This window comes from Schistocerca gregaria, chromosome 4, assembly GCF_023897955.1.
Source record: "Schistocerca gregaria isolate iqSchGreg1 chromosome 4, iqSchGreg1.2, whole genome shotgun sequence".
Taxonomy (NCBI): Eukaryota; Metazoa; Arthropoda; class Insecta; order Orthoptera; family Acrididae; genus Schistocerca; species Schistocerca gregaria.
The window spans coordinates 526285622-526306092 of NC_064923.1; the positions used below are offsets into that span (position 1 = coordinate 526285622).

The window sequence follows — 20471 nt, forward strand, 5'->3', positions numbered from 1 at the left end:
GTTCTGCTCTCCAAAACCCTCTAGTGAGCACATGTGACCTGCCTTCCATGCACACTATTTGTCAAAAAATTCCGCAGTGAGCTGTAGGTGCCACTTGTCGGCAGTTTTAACAGGACAGGACTGACTTCGTTCTGAGAGGCAGCCAGCTTGGGTCATGTAGGCATGGTAGAAGTTACACTGGGGGAAAACTTGCAAACTGTGCTGAGATGTTTGAAACAAATTTTTTAAACTAAAGGTCTAAAGATATGTGGTGTCTGCTCTTTTGGCCATGTCCATATGGACAGACACCACTTATATATAAGGTGGGAGTGAGATCTCACCAGGCTCAAACTCTCACGGGACTCAGCGAAATGTCACAAGTAATGTGGATAGTGGGCAGGGGGTGCTATATTGATTGTGTGTGGATGGATTGAGAATTTGGGTCTGATGAGAGGCGTGCTTAAGTACTCCATGCAGTTGCGATTGCTGCTGTGTCTGGATGATGCAGTAGTCAGCGAATCTGCCTAGTAAGCAGGAGATTCAGGTTCGAATTCCTGCCTCGGACAAATTTTCAACATTCTTCATAGATTTAATTCAGCGCCACCATCTGCAGTTCCTTTGTGCCATGCCAGTGTCTGCAGTTCCTTTGTGTCGTAAATATTTCGTGACTGGCTGGCATAAAGCACATACCACCTCTAGCAGCCATTGTTGTACTGTGGCAAAAATGGTGTGTGATGATGTAATTACAATAGGAACCGATAACCACTTGTTCATCTCAGTTTATGTGCATAGTGTGAAATGGGAGGTGTGAGAGTGATACTGCCTTCAAGCTTATTTGATAGCCAAATTGTATGTTTCCAGACATAGGTTCCTTATGAAATCTTTATCTGCTAACAAGTCCCCCTACAACCACTATAAGTGGTTAGATACAGGCTCCCAGGTAGATGCTATTTTCCTTGACTTCCGGAAGGCGTTCGATACAGTTCCGCACTGTCGCCTGATAAAGTAGGAGCCTATGGAATATCAGACCAGCTGTGTGGCTGGATTGAAGAGTTTTTAGCAAACAGAACACAGCATGTTGTTCTCAATGGAGAGACGACTACAGACATTAAAGTAACCTCTGGTGTGCCACATGGGAGTGTTTTGGGACCATTGCTTTTCACAATATATGTAAATGACCTATTAGGTAGTGTCAGAAGTTTCATGTGGCTTTTTGCCGAGGATGCTGTAGTACACAGATAAGTTGCAGCATTAGAAAATTGTAGCGAAATGCAGGAAGATCTGCAGTGGATAGGCACTTGGTGCAGGGAGTGGCAACTGACCCTTAACATACACAAATGTAATGTATTGCGAATACATAGAAAGAAGGATCCTTTATTGTATGATTATATGATAGCGGAACAAACACTGGTAGCAGCTTCTTCTGTAAAATATCTGGGAGTATGCGTACGGAACGATTTGAAGTGGAATGATCATATAAAATTAATTGTTGGTAAGGCGGGTACCAGGTTGAGATTCGTTGAGAGAGTCCTTAGAAAATGTAGTCCATCAACAAAGGAGGTGACTTACAAAACACTTATTCGACCTATACTTGAGTATTCCTCATCAGTGTGGGATCCGTACCAGATCGGGTTGACGGAGGAGATAGAAAAGATTCAAAGAAGAGCGGCACGTTTCATCACAGGGTTATTTGGTAAGCGTGATAGCGTTACGGAGATGTTTAGCAAACTCAAGTGGCAGACTCTGCTGGAGAGGTGCTCTGCATCGCGGTGTAGCTTGCTGTCCAGGTTGCGAGAGGGTGCGTTTCTGGATGAGATATCGAATATATTGCTTCCCGCTACTTACAGCTCCCGAGGAGATCACAAATGTAAAATTAGAGAGATTCGAGTACGCACGGAGGCTTTCCGACAGTCGTTCTTCCCGCGAACCATATGCGACTGGAACAGTAAAGGGAGGTAATGACAGTGGCACGTAAAGTGGCCTCCGCCACACACTGTTGGGTGACTTGCGGAGTATAAACGTAGATGTAGAAGTTCTTATATTTACTGTATTCACCTTGAATCACAGGCATAGTGCTTAAAAATATCGAGAGCAATGCAAGGTTTTAACAGAAGGCACTGTGTTTGTCACTGGAGTTTATTTGACATTGATGTGGCATTGCTTTATCCATTATACAAGTGCATATATCTGGACAGATGCAGATGATTCATATGATTTTAAGTATTCTTGTAGAAGATAATGACCGAATTCCAGATTACACAAGAGATAGCTTGTATTGATGGTTTGAAAACGCTGTCTTATAGTGCTACTGAGATATGTAGAAGTGTCAGAGGCATGACTGCTTGCTCATCTCTTCTCAAACTTCAAACAATGGTAGGTGAAATGAAACAGTGGACACTATTGGTTGGTTGGCGTTACAGAGGAAAGAAAGATGTAATTAAATTCATTCAGTTGAAAACAAGATACTGCAGTAAGCTCTGCAAACCAGCCTTCTCTCTATGGCTTTGGAGATAAAATTCCATTGGATTATATTTGGTGAATGAGTGAGGGAGGCACTGCAGCTCAAATCTCCATCTGGCCATTCAGAGTTAGGTACTTTGTGTTTCTTATAAATCATTTAAACATATGTCAAGGTGGTTAATGAAGAAGACTTTGTTGATCTCCTTTCCTATCCTTTCCCGCTTTCTTGTAGTCTTTGTATTTTTTAGTGAAACTTTGACACAGGTTGTTTTGAAAGCAACTCTCAGTGAAACAGATATTTATTTCGTGCAGGAGATAGTTGTACCTGTTGACAAAAATTTGATTGGCCAAAATTGAATAGTTCTACAGAATTTTGGTGGATATAGGAATTTGACTCACTACCTTCCTGTCATAACTGTTGGTCTTCTTGTTAATCCGGTGTCACAGAGCCTGTGGCTAGGAACCTAAAATATTTTCGGAGGACGTGTTGATCTGGTATGAGAATACTCTAGGGTCAAACAGATGTGGTCCTCAAAACCCAGAACGTAATAGACTCCTTGTCTTTTTATGAGGTACAGCTTAGTAGGGGCACAGGTGAAGAAAATGCAGGATGTGGAAACTGAAGGCCAGTAGTAAAGTAGTAGAGTTCAAAGACATCAAGACCGCACTTCCAAGGACAAATACAAAAACATTAGCAGAGGAATGGAACAGTTGCTACTGTAACTCGGAAGGTCTATAGGCAAACCACACGCACAAGAAAATTGAAGGAAACTCTATAGTGGAACGGCAGATCAAGAAATGCTGTCCTGAAAAAGAGCAGCATGTTTAGAAAACACTTCAGAGACTGGACTGACCACAATAAGGAACTCTACAGAATCGATAAGAATCAAGCAAGACTAGTTGTTACAGAAGAATTAGAGAAGTGGATTAATAAATAGTGAGGAATTGAGAGGGGGTGTTAATGAAAATAAGAAAATGCTATATGCGACGATGAAAAATAGAGAGATAGATAAGGAACACAGCTAGTACCTAACAACGATGGAAATCTCATTACAGGTGGTCATATGACCAAAGAAACCGGAAAGTCATTTGTTGATGAACTGATAAATGTAAACTGTGTACAGTGTACCCTAGAAGACAGAGCTGTAGAACATCCATTTGACCGGGACATTGTGATAGACGTAACTTGTAGTGATGTTGAATATGACTGGAAGTACAACAAAAGTGGAAAATTGGCTGATGATAAAATCAATGGAGAAGTGAACGAAGCCATGAAGTTTACGTCAAGAGTGGAAAATTGGCTGCCGGTAAAATCAATGGAAAAATGAGAGAAGCCATGAACTTGTGGGAAAACGATGGATCTACAGACTCTCGATATGGAAATAAGTGGAAGTATTTGCTGGTTGGAGAATAGGCATCAAAATCCCAGTTTTCAAGAAAGGTGATAGAAAGAAATGCTGTAATTATAGAGGTATCACTTTAACACCAAGTATCCTCTTGGCAGATGTCTTCAACCATCTCAATCTTGTCTGCCTCAATACTGGCACCCCTACCTTCCTCTCGGACTCTACTCATACCTACTCCCACTTGGACCTCTCGATCTGTTCTACCACTCTTGTCCGTCGGTTCGAGTGGTATGTCCTTTCTGACACCTATTCGAGCGACCATTTCCCCTGTGTCATTCGACTCCTGCACCACACCCCATCCCCACATCCTTCAAGCTGGAACATACCGAAAGCTGACTGGGGACTTTACTCTTCCCTGGCGACCTTTCTGGACCACGATTTTCTCAGTTATGACAGTCAGGTCGAATACCTCACGGTTGTTATCATCAATGCTGCCGAACGTTCCATTCCTCGTACTACCTCTTCTTCATGTCGCGTTTCTGTCCCCTGGTGGAATGAGGCTTGTAGAGATGCTATCCGTGCTCGATGACGTGCTTTACGCACCTTTCGCCGCCATCCTACGTTGGCGAATTGTATTGGATACAAACGACTCCGAGCGCAATGTCGTCGAGTCATCAAAGACAGCAAAAAAGCTTGTTGGGCCTCTTTCACCAGCTCCTTTAACAGTTTTACTCCCTCTTCTGTCGTCTGGGGTGGCCTGCGCCGGCTGTCGGGCATTAAGGCCCACTCCTCGGTACCTGGCCTCACTTCAGGTTCCCCCTGCGGGTTCGGGGGTACGAATAGGCCCGCGGTATTCCTGCCTGTCGTAAGAGGCGACTAAAAGGAGTCTTCAAAGTTTCGGCCTTATGTGATGGTCCCCACTTGGGTTTGACCTGCCATTTTCAAAATTTCCGTTGTTAGTGCGTGCCATTTGGGGAAGGACGCCTTACGTGGTGTTTTTCTATTGGTCCATCGTGCACCTCCATATTGCATGCTATCTATTGTCATGTGGAGGGATTTACACCCCATGTCTTCTGGGTTGCCTCCTCGTCTTGTGCGCAATCCCCTTCTTAGCGCCCACGGCAACTGTGGACCCTTTCAACACCTAAAATCCAGCACGGTAGCCAGTCCGTTGTGGTGGGGTCGTCATGTACCCTCTTGGTGGTAGCCCCCTGACCACGCAGGGATTGCACTACAGATGCCAGAGCTGTTTCCTCCCCATGCATGCCAAGGAGTATGTGCCCATCTTGTCTGGGGCACGGGGACTCCGGGCAATGGGATATCGGCCAGGTACCCGTTGCTTTGGCTGGGTGGCACCCTTGGGGAGAGCCCTCGTTCGGAGTAGGTGGCATCTGGGCGGATGTGGCGCAATGAAGCGCAATAAATCTCACCAAGCTGGTGGTCGCAGTGCCACCAGCGTCTCTAAGCGAGGCAAAATTGAATTCGATGCTGCACAATATGATCCTCAGTCGTTCCCCTTGTTGACTGCGCCATGGGAGGGACGCAGATCTAGTGCCAAGCAGGAGCCTTATGTACCACAATACCTTGTCTGCAGCAGGACTGATGGTGACTCCTTTCTTTCGACAAAGCCTATGTTTTTTGTGGACCACCTGGAGGATAAGTTTGGGGAAGTGGCGGGTTTGTCTAAAATGAGGAATGGGTCCATCCTCCTCAAGACGGCCTCCCCAGCCCAGTCACGGGCGTTGCTCTTGTGTGATAAGCTGGGAGACATCCCTGTTACCGTCACTCCCCACAGTAGCTTAAATATGGTCCAGGGGATTATTTACCATCGCCACCTCTTGTTACAGTCCGATGACTAGCTGAGAGCTGACTTGGAACGACGTGGTGTGCATTTTGTCCGTCGTGTGCACAGAGGACCCAAGACCAACAGGGTGGCCACCGGTGCCTTTATCTTGGCCTTCGAGGGTGCTGTATTGCCTGAGAAGGTCAAGGTAATGGTTTACCGTTGTGACGTCAAGCCATACGTCCCTCCCCCGATGCGGTGCTTCCAGTGCTGGAAGTTTGGGCATATGTCCTCCCGTTGCCCATCCAGTGCCACATGTCGAGATTGCGGACGCCCCTCTCATCCCGATTCTCCATGTGCGCCTCCGCCTGTCTGTGTCAACTGTGGGGAACACCACTCTCCATGCTCGCCAAACTGCCCCGTTCTTCATAAGGAGCGGAAGATTATGGAATTTAAGACCCTGGACCGGCTTACTTATCGCGAGGCAAAACTGAAATTTGAAAGGTTGCATCCTGTCCCTCTTCAAACTTCTTATGCTGCAGCTACGTTATCGTCGCCCTCGCGGGCGGCAGTTGTCGCCTCCTCTGTGCCGCCTTCAGTTGGCCCTCGGGGCCGTCCATCTCTGTCTGCCCCCCTTGTGTCTGGGGGCAAGCCTTCCTCTGTTGCCCCCTTAGCAGTTGGCGGCAAACCCCCTTCTGTCACTCCCCCCGCACATGCTTCAGGAGTGACATCTGCTCCAAAACCAGGGGGCTCGATCCCTCCCCCTCCCCCTCCCCCTCCCTCTTCTCCGCCGGCGTCGTCTCCGCCGGCGTCGTCTCCGCCGGCGTCGTCTCCGCCGGCGTCGTCTCTGCCGGCTCCTCTCTCGCGGAAGGGGTCCCTCGGGGCCCTCCCTTCTTCCGTTTCTTCTGCTACCCCACCTGCTGGTCGTAGGGCTTCTGCGTCGTCGTCAGCCTCCGACGCTCCTTCAGAGAAACTCTCCCAGCCCTCTAGCCAAAGGACAGACGCGAGAAGAAGGACCGGAACGTGTCCAAGAAGGACGCTCCGGCAGTTTCAGTACCGCCTGCTGTCAATAGCTCTGGCTCTGGGGATGCGGTGGAGATCCTCGCCTCTGCCGCGGATCTTGCCCTCACGGAACCCTCGGGGACCTCTCCTATGGACACAGCTGACTCTCGCTCGGTGGCGGCCGTTGACTCTGCGGCGCCGTCTGCCTCTTAGTGGACTTAACGCCCTCCCAGTCCCTTCCTGCTTCCATTCTCCAGTGGAATTGCGGCGGTTATTTCCGCCAACTGCCTGAGCTCCGGATGCTTTTGAGTGTTTCCCCTGTTCTGTGCATTGCTCTTCAGGAAACTTGGTTTCCAGCAATGCGGACCCCTGCCCTTCGCGGTTATCGGGTATACTATAAGAACCGCGCTGACTGTCAACGAGCTTCAGGTGGAGTTTGCCTCTTTGTTCACCACTCTGTCTGTAGCTCACCAGTACCCCTTCTGACGCCTTTAGAGGCAGTCGCTGTCAGGATTGAGCTCTCGCCGGCTATTACTGTTTGCTCTGTTTACGTTCCTCCGTATGGGCAACTTCCCTGACATGTCTTGGCTGCGCTGCTGGCTCAACTCCCGCCGCCATTGCTGCTTCTGGGCGATTTCAATGCCCACAACCCTCTATGGGGTGGGACTGTCTCCGATGACCGTGGTCGCGCTGTGGAGCATGTGTTGGCTCAGCTCGACCTTAGCCTCTTGAACACCGGTGCTCCCACGCATTTCAGTGTGGCCCTTGGCTCGTTCTCGGCCATCGATCTCTCTCTTTGCAGCCCCGGACTTGTCCCATCCCTGATCTGTGTGGTAGTGACCATTTTCCCATCTATTTGTCACTGCCCCAGTGTCATTCTTCTGGGCGCCTGCCCCGCTGGGCTCTCAACAGGGCTGACTGGCCGGCTTTTACTTCCGCTGCCACCATTGCTTCTCTCCCACAGGGTGACATTGCCGAGGTGGTCCGTGTCTTGACCTCGTTAATTATTTGTGCGGCCGAGACTGCCATCCCTCGCTCTTCTGGACTCCCTCGGAGGAAGTCTGTCCCCTGGTGGTCGCCGGAGATTGCTGAGGCTATTCGCGACCGTAGGCGGGCTCTCCAGCGTCATAAGCGGCACACGTCTCTGGAGACCCTCATCGCCTTTAAGAAGCTCCGTGCCTTGGCCCGTCGTCTTATTGCACGGCGTAAGCAAGAATGCTGGGAGAGGTACATTTCATCCTTGGGCTCCCGTGTCTCCCCGTCGCTCGTGTGGTCCCGCATCCGGCGGATTTATGGATACCAGACCCCTATGGGTGTCCCTGGAATCTCCCTGGACGGCGCTGTTTGCATCGACGCCGCCACCATTGCTGACCACCTTGCCACGCACTTTGCTACGAGCTCTGCGACTGCAACTTACCCTCCTGCCTTTCGCTCTCTAAAGGAGCGCGCCGAGCGGACGCCGTTATCGTTCCACACACGTCGTTCTGAAAAATACAATGCTCCTTTCAGCGAGAGGGAATTCCTCGCTGCCCTCGCCAATTGCCCTGATACAGCGCCAGGACCGGACTGCATCCACGCGCAGATGCTGAAGCATCTCTCCAGGGACTGCCAGAGACACATCCTCACCATCTTTAACCGCATTTGGAGCGAGGGCGTGTTCCCGTCGCAATGGCGAGAGGGTGTTATCGTTCCCATCTTGAAGCCCGGTGCGGACCCTCTGGCGGTGGACGGCTATCGTCCCATTACACTAACCAACGTTATGTGCAAATTGCTCGAACGTATGGTGGGGCGGCGTTTGTGTTGGGTCCTTGAGTCGCGCGGTCTCCTCGCTCCATCCCAGGGTGGCTTCCGTCAGGGCCGGTCTGCTGCGGACAATTTGGTGCGGCTGGAATCTGCTATCCGTACGGCCTTTTCCCGCCGTCAGCATCTCGTTGCTGTATTTTTTTGATCTGCGGAAGGCATATGACACAACATGGAGGCATCACATCCTTGCTACGTTGCGCGAGTGGGGTCTTCGTGGTCAGCTTCCAGCTTTTCTTCAAAACTTTTTATTGCGCCGCTCTTTCCGGGTGCAAGTCGGTGCCGCCTCTAGTTCACCTTATATACAGGAAAATGGGGTCCCGCAGGGCTCGGTATTGAGCGTTTCCTTATTTCTAGTGGCCATTAATGGTCTGGCTGCAGCTGTGGGGTCGTCGGTGTCTCCTTCTTTGTATGCCGACGACTTCTGCATCTCATTTAGCTCAACGACTACGGGAGTCGCCGAACGCAGGCTGCAAGCAGCCGTTCGCAAGGCGGCATCATGGGCTCTGACTCATGGATTTCAGTTCTCTGCGGCCAAGACTCGAGTTATGCACTTCTGCAGGCGTCGGACGGTCCACCCTCATCCGGAACTTTACCTCGACGGTCACCTACTTGAAGTGGTGGACACTAGCCGCTTCTTAGGACTCGTCTTTGATGCCCGGCTCACATGGGTTCCTCATATTACTCAGCTGAAGCAAAAGTGCTGGCAGCACCTCAACGCCCTCCGCTGCCTGAGCCATGCGTCTTGGGGTGCAGATCGCAGCACGCTGTTGCGATTGTACAGAGCCCTTGTGCAGTCCAGGCTTGATTATGGGAGCCTGGCCTATGGGTCTGCATCGCCCTCAGTGTTGACGTTGTTGGACCCCATACACCACTGTGGGGTTCGGCTTGCAACTGGTGCTTTCCGTACGAGCCCCGTGGATAGTCTGCTGGTGGAGGCCGGGGTTCCCCCGCTGCGGATTCGCCGCCACCGACTGCTCGCCGACTATGCTGTCCACGTGCATTGCTCACCGGGCCATCCCAATCATCGCCTGCTTTTCCCTGCCAGGGTCCTCCCTCTGCCCGACCGGCGACCTAGGTCTGGGCTTTCCATTGCTGTCCGTGTCCAGTCCCTGCTGTCGGAACTGGGGTCATTCCCTCTTCTGCCGCCCTTCTGGGCCTGTGCACCCACGCCTCCCTGGTGTATGTCCCGTCCGTCCGTCCGTCTGCCTGGACTTGGCACGGGAACCCAAGGACTCGGTTCCGCATGTGGCCCTCCGTCACCGTTTTCTTGCGCTCGTCGCCTCATTTTTCAGGCTGTGAGCCTGTCTACGCTGATGGTTCCCTGGTGCATGGTCGTCCTGCCTACGCTTTTGCTCACGCTGCCCATGTTGAACAGCGCTCCTTGCCGGCTGGCTGCAGTATTTTTACTGCAGAGCTGGTGGCCACATTGCGCGCTCTTGAGCATATGCGTTCCTGCTCACGTACGTCCATCGTCATCTGCAGTGACTCCCTGAGCAGCCTCCAGGCTATCGACCGCTGCTATACCTCTTGTCCTCTGGTATCCTTTATTCAGGAGTCTGTTTTTGCCATTACCCGCTCTGGTTGTTCTGTGGTCTTTGTTTGGACGCCAGGTCACGTTGGCATCCCGGGGAATGAACGTGTCGACAGGCTGGCCAAAGGGGCGGTCGACGCCCCCACTTTGGCGATCGGCCTCCCGGCTCGTGATTTGCAGCTGGCGTTGCGCCGTAAGGTGCTTCAGATGTGGCGTGACGAGTGGCGTAGCCTGACTTCTCCGAATAAACTGCGGGCTGTCAAGGAGACGACCGATGTGTGGCAGTCCTCCCTGCGGGCTTCTCGCAGGGACTCTGTCATCCTGTGTCGGCTCCGCATCGGCCATACCTACCTGACGCACGGACATCTTTTGCGTCAGGAGGATCCCCCCCTGTGTCAGTGTGGGTCCCGGTTGACGGTCGCCCACATTTTGTTGGAGTGTCCCCGCCTGCGCATCCTCCGGCAGACTTTTAATCTCCCGGGCACGTTGCCTTTGGTTTTATGCGACGATGCCTCCATGGCTGATGACGTTTTAAATTTTATCCGTGGTAGTCCTTTTTATGGTTCCATTTAGGGGGGACCTGTCCCTTTCCCTTTCTGTGTATCTTGTCCTCGAGTGTCTCATTGGTTGCAGATTTTAATGTGTGTATTCGGATGGTTGACTCTTTCCCAATTTTTGTACCCATGGTCAGTCAACCAGTCTCCGACCCTCTTATTTTCTTCCGTTTCTTTCTGTCCAGTGTTCGTCTGTACTCTTCTTGTCTCTAGTGTTCGCTGACACATTGGTGTTCTTTCAGTGACTGGGGGGAGGGGCGTCTCCTCCCCCCTTGGGGTTTTACCTGTTCCGTAAATTTTGTTTCGCCGGTTTTTTGGAATGGGGGACTGATGACCTTAGCTGTTTAGTCCCCCTTAAACATCCCAACAACAACAATCACTTCAGGTAATGAGGTGCTAGTTGATCCTGTGGATGTCTCCAACGCCTTCGGCCGCTTTTTCGCGGAGGTTTCAATCTCCGCCCATTACCACCCTGCCTTCCTTCCCAGGAAAGAGGCAGAAGAGGCTCGGCGACCTTCCTTCCACTTGCTGAATCTGGAAAATTATAATGTCCCCTTTACTATGCGGGAACTCAAACGTGCACGTGCACTGTCCCGGTACTCTGCTCCGGGGCCAGTTTCCATTCACGTTCAGACGCTGACACACCTTTCTCCGGCAGGCAAAAGCTTTCTGCTTCGTACCAACAATCGCGTCTGGACCGAAGGTCAAGTCCCCATGCGTTGGCGTGACACCGTCGTCGTTCCAATACCCAAACCCGGGAAGGATAGACACCTTCCTTCTAGTTACCGCCCCATTTCTCTTACAAGCTGTGTCTGTAAGGTGATGGAGTGCATGGTTAACGCTTGGTTAGTTTGGATTCTTGAATCTCGACGGCTACTTGCCAATGTTCAATGTGGCTTTCGTAGCAGCCGCTCCGTTGTTGACCACCTTGTGACCTTGTCGACATTAATCATGACCAACTTTTTGCGAAAGTGCCAAACAGTAGCTGTTTTCTTCGATTTGGAGAAGGCTTATGATACCTGTTGGAGAGGAGGTATCATCTGCACTATGCACAGGTGGGGTCTCTCCTTTTTATTGATTCCTTTTTAACAGATCGAAAGTTTAGGGTACGTGTGGGTTCTGTACTGTCCGACGTCTTCCTTCCAGGAGAATGGAGTGCCTCTGGGCTCCGTCTTGAGCGTAGCCCTTTTTGCCATAGCGATCAATCCAATTATGGATTGCATTCCACCTAATGCCTCAGGCTCTCTTTTTGTCGATGACTTTGCGATCTACTGCAGTGCCCAGAGAACATGCCTCCTGGAGTGCTGCCTTCAGCGTTGTCTTGACAGACTGTACTCATGGAGTGTGGCTAATGGCTTCCGGTTCTCTGAAGAGAAGACGGTTTGCGTCAACTTTTGGCGATATAAAGTGTTCCTTCCGCCATCTTTATATCTCGGTCCCGTTGTTCTCCCATTCGTGGAAACAACTAAGTTTCTAGGGCTTACACTGGACAGGAAACTTTGTTGGTCTCCGCATGTCTCTTATTTGGCTGCCCGTTGTACACGTTCCCTTAATGTCCTCAGAGTTCTTAGTGGTTCATCTTGGGGAACAGATCGCACTGTCCTGCTTCGCTTGTATCGGTCCATAGTCCGATCAATGCTGGATTACGGGAGCCTCGTCTACTCGTCTGCTCGGCCATCCCTCTTACGCCGTCTCAACTCCATCCACCATCAGGGGTTACGTCTTGCGACCAGAGCATTCTACACTAGTCCCGTCGAGAGTCTATATGCTGAAGATGCTGAATTACCATTGACCTACCGGCGCGACGTTACTGCTTTGTCGGTATGCCTGCCGGCTGTTGTCAATGCCCGACCACCTCTCTTATCAGTCCTTTTTCCCCAATTCTCTCGACCGTCAGTATGGGTTGTATGTGTCTGCCCTGCTGCCCCCTGGAGTCTGCTTTCGTCGCCTGCTTCGACAATTGGATTTTGCCCTCCCTACCACCTTCAGAGAGGGTGAGAGCCCGACACCACCTTGGCTCCAGGCTCCGGTTCATATTCATCTCGACCTCAGCTCGTTCCCGAAGGAGGGTACTCCGGCTGCAGTGTATTGCTCATGGTTTGTCGAACTTCGTGCGTGACTTGCCAGTCACACCTTTACACTGATGGCTCCAAAACTGACGATGGTGTCGGCTGTGCCTTTGTCGTCGAGGCCGTCACCTTTAAATAACGGCTCCTCGACCAGTGTTACAGCTTTACGGCTGAGCGTTTTGCTCTCCATCAGGCCGTTCAGTGTGCCCGCTGCCACCGCCATTCATCATATGTACTCTGCTCTGATTCACTCAGTGCTCTTCAGAGCCTTGGAGCTTCATATCCGGTCCATCCCTTGGTGCAACGGATCCAGCAGTCCCTCCATTCTTTTGCTGATGATGGCTCTCCTGTCAGCTTTCTGTGGGTTCCCGGCCATGTAGGAGTGCCTGGGAATGAGGCTGCTGATGCTGCAGCCAAGGCTACAGTCCTCCTGCCTCGGCCAGCCACCCATTGTGTCCCGTCATCTGACATTAGTGGGGTTGTTTGTAAGAGGTTTGTGTCATTGTGGTGGGATACTTGTTCATCACTTCAAGGAAACAAGCTCCGGGCCATAAAACTGTTCCCAACTGCTTGGACAACCTCCTCCCGACCATCTCTGCAAGAAGAGGTCCTTCTGACCAGGTTGCGGATTGGGCATTGCCGGTTTAGCCACCGCTACCTGCTCTCCGGTGACCCAGCCCCGCAGTGCCCTTGTGGTCATGCATTGACAGTGAGCCATGTTTTATTGTCGTGTCCCCATATTAGTCAATCTCGTGTTGTCCTGTCACTGCGATCTACCGTACAGGATACTTTAGCTGATGATGCTTGAGCAGCTGCTCGTGTTCTTCGTTTTATTACTTTGACTGGCTTGTCCAAAGACATCTAACTCTTTCACTTATTTTATCTGCATCTTTGTAAGAACTTTCTGGTGTCCCCCCCCCTCCCCTCCTTGAGTTTTACTAGATTCTATGTGCTCCTATAATTGTGACTGGGCGCTAATGACCTCAGTAGTTGAGCGCCCTTAAACCCCAAACAAAAAAAAAAAACACACCTCAAGTGGATAAACTTTATGAAAGAATCGTTGTGTATGGTTTGACCCTTCATTGAAGAACCTCCTGGAAGAACAATATGGTTTAAAGAAGGGAAGGTCAATAACAGATTTAATTTTTGCTGTCTGCCAATTAATGTAAATGTCGTGTGGCTAGGGCCTCCCTTTGGGTAGACCGGTCACCAGGTGCAGGTCTATCGAGTAGACGATGCCACTTTGCTGACCGTCACGTGCGATTGGAACATAGCTAATTCGATAATATCTGAGCTGCAGGGCAAAATTTATTGAATTAGGAGCACATATACAACTGAATAATAAAAATACAAGCAAATGTAATTCTAGCTGTAGAAATGCTCTTGTCTGTGAGACTAAAACCCCATTGTTCAAGTTGGCTGACTTAGTTTGAATTGTGAAATACTGCCACTGTACAGATCTGTCTTCAAGAGAGTAGTTTGCAAACCATTCTCTTCTAAATGCGGCCTGCTTCAAATGATTACTGCTGTCAATGTTAGTAATCATTAGTGTTAATAATTGTTGGTGTTAATGAAAAAGCCTCATCACCAACTAAAACTGCATCTTGTAGCATGCCGAGTGTTCTCAATTGTAATGCATGCAATGTGATACGTAATTTCAGTTGTGGTGACAGTGCTTAATGCATTACAATATCTTTATTCCTTATCACATAATTAACTCTATTTAGAAGAAACATTAACAGTTCTGGTGACATTCTGAGATATTAAAAGAACTTCTTGGGTCTTCCATTACAAATTATTTCAGCAAAGATGCTGAGCAACCGAGCTGACGTCTTTTCTTCATCCAGTCACAAATCAAAACACGTTTTTTATTTTTTTCTCATGCAGTGATTCCACACAACAAGCTTTAACTCCACCACAACTCGTGCGACATGCAGCTGTCAAAACTTTCATTTCAGACACGATCCACGGATCCACAAAATGACAAAACTGAAGTGTATACTGGTTTTGCTGTGTCCACAGTCAAATATGAAACCACTTGCGTGCAACTCATTCCACTCAACGAGCGGCGCAACCCAAAGTCGACATGTAAACTAGGTTTAAGTAGTAGTGTTGCTGAAAGCATTATCAGACAACCAACATAAGAGACAAATATTTCTTGTAGAGCAGAGTACTGACATTCTAGTTAGGAGGAATTGAAAACATGTAATCCAAAGCCATGTCTTATATGAGAAACTAGTGCAGGAATGTTACTATTCAGTAGAATAATTCATGAATCACAAACTGCAAATTTGAGCAGGAGAGAGCAGGTGTACATCCACTTCTCTTTATGTAATATTGCTTTTCCAGCTCATCTCCCTTGTATAGACCCTGTATATACTGCTTCCACCTTTCAGCTTTCCCGTCTTTGCTTAGGAGTGGATTATGATCTGAGCTCTTGATATTCATGCAGCTGCTTCTCTGTTCCCCAAAGATGTCTTCAAATTTTGCAGTAGGCTGTACCTGTCTTTACTCTGGTGAAATATGCCTCTAAATCATTACATACCCTAGTCATTCTTGCTTGGCAATTTTACACTTCCTGTCAATCTCATTTTTAAACATAAACTGTTAATATTTAAAAGGTGTTACTTTCTAAGAATAATTATTAATTACTTAGTTAATTAAATATGCAGTACAGTATATTAATGATACTATAAGAAAAATTGTAAACCAGTTTTTGTGTTTCGCCAAGTTTCCCATACATGAAGTCAATGACTGGAAATTGTATGTTAAGACTCTAAAATTCTCTTCTATACCTCTAATCTGTTAATTGTGCTCCACTTAAAATTCATACCAAGTAATAAGAGGCAAGGACCAACATTGGATTATTGGCACTAAGTAGTTGAACTTGTGCAGCTACATGAAGGGCTTTGCTTATAGGTAACAGTCACAGCTAGTTGGAAAGTCCTGTGGAAGTCCAGTACAATTTAAAATCAATGAATGTTCAATCCAGTCACTCATGGATCCATCTGGCACCAAAGCTGAAAGCAACAGATACAAGCCCAAAATATTAAACTATTGTTTAAAGTATTTCACACATGAGGAAAATGCAACTATTTCAATGGTAGACTGCCCCGTCCACAGATTTGTGAAACTGAAATAAGTGCTCCTAGTCTTGAAAAGCAGTTGATGCAGACAGCTTTCTTATTACATTTTACATAAAAATTACTACATAGATAGTCATTTTCTTAACTAATATTAAGTGAAATTCCCTAACAAAGTCAACAATCTTACAAAATGGGAAAAGGGCTCATCATTCTTGTTTATAAGCAAGGTCTATAAAAGATCTACAGTATTACAGAGTGATTGCTCATGCATGGACACTTTGAGGATAAACAGTTTTCCTACAAGAACCATTACGGTTATAGGAAATAGCAGTAACACATTATTTAGCAAATAGTTGATTAGATGAGCAGGAACACTGTGTCTTTAGTTTGCAAGTGTTGTGATTCTGTGATACACCATATCTGGCAATCAAGAATGTCTTCTCAAATATGTAATTGGCTTGAAGTACTGACAATGTCTGAACCGAAAGCTCAATAGAAGTGAAAGAAATGCAGTGTGTGTCCAAAAGAAGTGCAGTAGGACCACCCATATTCTTAGGATGCATACTATTACTTAAATAACATTTTTTGGTTGTTGTTGGATGTTGCTCTTGTCTGCAGGAAAATATCATTGCTGGGTGATTAAAAAAAATGCAGCGTGTCTTTTACAGTAACTCTGCTTGATGTGCTAAGATACAGATATTGTTCAAAGTACACTATGTGTGAACTGTACTGAATTTTGTGCGTGTATATGTAGACTTGAGATCTCTGCTATTGTTGCAAATTTAATGGTCATTTGGTATAGGAATGCAGGAACCACATGCCCAAACATAAGATAAGTATGTTTAGTTGCTGAATAAGTCTTTTACATTTAATTCATACGTGCTCACTTTGACAGAATCCTAGCCCTACTTAACAATATTTGTGACGGTACTAAAGTATTTGTGACAGTATATCTAATTGCTCCCGCCTTCCCCCCTCCCCCTCTCCCCCCAATGAACCATGGACCTTGCCATTGGTGGGGAGGCTTGCATGCCTCAGCAATACAGATAGCCATACCGTAGGTGCAACCACAAAGGTGGGGGGGGGGGGGTGTATCTGTTAAGAGGCCACACAAACGTGTGGTTCCTAAAGAGGGGCAGCAGCCTTTTCAGTAGTTGCAGGGGCAACAGTCTGGATGATTGACTGATCTGGCCTTGTAACACTAACCAAAAGAGCCTTGCTGTGCTGATACTGCGAATGGTTGAAAGCAGGGGGAAACTACAGCCGTAATTTTTCCCGAGGACATGCAGCTGTACTGTATGATTAATGATGATGACATCCTCTTGGATAAAATATTCCGGAAGTAAAATAGTTCCTCATTCGGATCTCCGGGCGGAGACTACTTGAGAGGACGTCGTCATCAGGAGAAAGAAAAATGGCGTTTTATGGATTGGAGCGTGGAATGTCAGATCCCTTATTCGGTCAGGTAGGTTAGAAAACTTAAAAAGTGAAATGGATAGGTTAAAGTTAGATATAGTTGGAATTAGTGAATTTCCGTGGCAGGAGGAACAAGACTTTTGGTCAGGCGAATAGAGGGTTATAAATACAAAGTCAAATAGGGGTAATGCAGGAGTAGGTTTAATAATGAATTAAAAAAATAGGAATGCGGGTAAGCTACCACAAACAGCATAGTGAACACATTATTGTGGCCAAGATAGACATGAAGCCCACACCTGCTACAGTAGTACAAGTTTATATGCCAACTAGCTCTGCAGGTGACGAAGAAATTGAAGAAATGTACTGGAATGTCTCAGATAGATTATATAATGGTAAGACAGAGATTTAGGAACCAGGTTTTAAATTGTAAGACATTTCCAGGGGCAGATGTGGACTCTGACCACAATCTATTGGTTATGAACTGTAGATTAAAACTGAAGAAACTGCAAAAAGGTGGGAATTTAAGGAGATGGGATCTGGATAAACTGACTAAACCAGAGGTTGTACAGAGTTTCAGGGAGAGCATAAGGGAACAAATGGCAGGAATGGGGGAAAGAAATACAGTAGAAGAAGAATGGGTAGCTTTGGAGGATGATGTAGTGGAGGCAGCAGAGGATCAAGTAGGTAAAAAGACGAGGGCTAGTGGAAATCCTTGGGTAACAGAAGAAATATTGAATTTAATTGATGAAAGGAGAAAATATAAAAATGCTGTAAATGAAGCAGGCAAAAAGGAATACAAACGTCTCAAAAATAACTGAGCAGGGATGGCTAGAGGATGGCTAAGCAAGGATGGCTTATCTCACTAGGGGTAAGATATACCTTGCCAACAGGAAATTTAAAGAGACCTTTGGTGAAAAGAGAACCACTTGTATGAATATTAAGAGCTCAGATGGAAAACCAGTTCTAAGCAAAGAAGGGAAAGCAGAAAGGTGGAGGGAGTATATAGAGGGTCTATGCAAGGGCGATGTACATGAGTACAATATTATGGAAATGGAAGAGGATGTAGATGAAGACGAAATGGGCGATTCGATACTGCGTGAAGAGTTTGACAGAGCACTGAAAGACCTAAGTCGAAACAAGGCCCCAAGAGTAGACAACATTCCATTAGAACTACTGACTGCCTTGGGAGAGCCAGTTCTGACAAAACTCTACCATCTGGTGAGCAAGACGTATGAGACAGGTGAAATACCCTCAGACTTCAAGAAGAATATAATAATTCCAATCCCAAAAAAAACAGGTGTTGACAGATGTGAAAATTACCGAACTATCAGTTCAATAAGTCACGGCTGCAAAATTCTAATGCAAATTCTTTACAGACGAATGGAAAAACTAGTAGAAACCGAACTCGGGGAAGACCAGTTTGGATTCCGTAGAAATATTGGAACACGTGAGGCAGTACTGATCCTACGACTTATCTTAAAAGCTAGATTAAGGAAAGACAAACCTACTTGTCTAGCATATGTAGACTAAGGGAAAGCTTTTGAAAATGTTGACTCGAATACTCTCTTTCAAATTCTGAAGGTGGCAGGGGTAAAATATAGGGAGCGAAAAGCTATTTACAATTTGTATGGATACCAAATGGCAGTTACAAGAGTTGAGGGGCATGTAAGGGAAGCAGTGGTGGGGAAGGGAGTGAGACAGGGTTGTAGCCTCTCCCCTTTGTTATTCAATATGTATATTGAGCAAGCAGTGAAGGAAGCAAAAGAAAAATTCGGAGTAGGTATTAAAATCCATGGAGAAGAAATAAAAACTTTGAGGTTTGCCGATGACATAGTAATGCTGTCAGAGACAGCAAAGGACTTGGAAGAGCAGTTGAATGGAATGGACAGTGTGTTGAAAGGAGGATATAAGATGAACATCAACAAAAGCAAAATGATGATAATGGAATGTAGTCGATTTAAGTCGGGTGATGCTGAGGGTATTAGAGTAGGAAATGAGACACTTAAAGTAGTAAAGGAGTTTTGCTATTTGGAGAGCAAAATAACTGATGATGGTTGACGTAGAGAGGATATAAAATGTAGACTGGCAATGGTAAGGAAAGGGTTTCTGAAGAAGAGAAATTTGTTAACATAGAATATAGATTTAAGTGCCAGGAAGATGTTTCTGAAAGTATTTGTATGGAGTGTAGCCATGTATGGAAGTGAAACATGGACGATAAATAGTTTAGACAAGAAGAGAATAGAAGCTTTTGAAATGTGGTGCTACAGAAGAATGCTGAAGATTAAATGGGTAGATCACATAACTAATGAGGAGGTGTTGAAGAGGATTGGGGAAAAGAGAAGTTTGTGGCACAACTTGACTAGAAGAAGGGACCGGTTGGTAGGACATGTTCTGAGGCATCAAGGGATCACAAATTTAGCATTGGAGGGCAGCGTGGAGGATAAAAATCGTAGAGGGTGGCAGAGAGATGAATACACCAAGCAGATTCAGAAGGATATAGGTTGCAGTAGGTACTGGGAGATGAAGAAGCTTGCACAGGATAGAGTAGCAGGGAGAGATGCATCAAACCAGTCTTAGGACTGAATACCACAGTGGTGTCGGTGGAGTCTTATCAGCAGGACGGGGTTCACTAGACATGGCCTGCACCTCAACAGGTATTGGAAGGGGAGGTTGGCAAAGCTGATAGGTGACAGCATATGTGGGGGTGGTGGGATCACTCATGGGAAAATTCCTGCAGTAGTGGGTGTCAGAGCTGCACCTATTTGAGATTGAAGTCAGCTGGTAGGTATTCCTACTTAAGGGAAGTCTCTGTAACAAAGGAACCACTTTTGACGAAGCTTAGGTATCCGAGTAATGAGGGAATTAGTATATTTCATCAAGATATACAAGGTATTAGAGATAAAGTTAGTGAACTGCTTATAGATGTTGACTCTGAAATTATTGGTATATCTGAACACTTCTTAAATAAGGAGATAATTCAGAGGCTTCCTTTACCACGATACAGGTTGGCTGGCAGATTTTCTGGGAGCTGTTTGTGGTGTGGGGGAGTAGCCATGTATGTGAAAAACAGCATCCCATTTGAGTCAATTGATGTTTCAAAGTATTGCATTGAAAAGGTGTTTGAATGTTGTGCAGGTGTGGTTAAATTTAATGGAGCTAAACTTGTAACTGTTGTTATTTATAGATCCCCAGACTCCGATTTCACAACATTTTTGCTAAAGGTAGAGAAGGTTCTTGGTTCACACTATAGGAAATACATAAAGTTAGTTACATGTGGTGATTTCAACATTAATTGCATAAGTGATTGTGCAAGGAAAAGGATGCTGGTAGACCTCCTTAATTCATATAATCTTACGCAAACCATATTCTTTCCAACGAGAGTGCGAGGGAACAGTAGAACAACCATAGACAACATTTTTGTTCATTCCTCATTACTAGAAGG

General features: G+C 47.0%; 1 protein-coding gene across 4 annotated transcripts in view; it reads left to right on the top strand.

The window, feature by feature from the left end:
* Positions 1 to 20471, top strand: part of LOC126267145 (protein D3-like) — an 88107-nt gene that overhangs the window by 22892 nt on the left and 44744 nt on the right. The window lies entirely within an intron of this gene.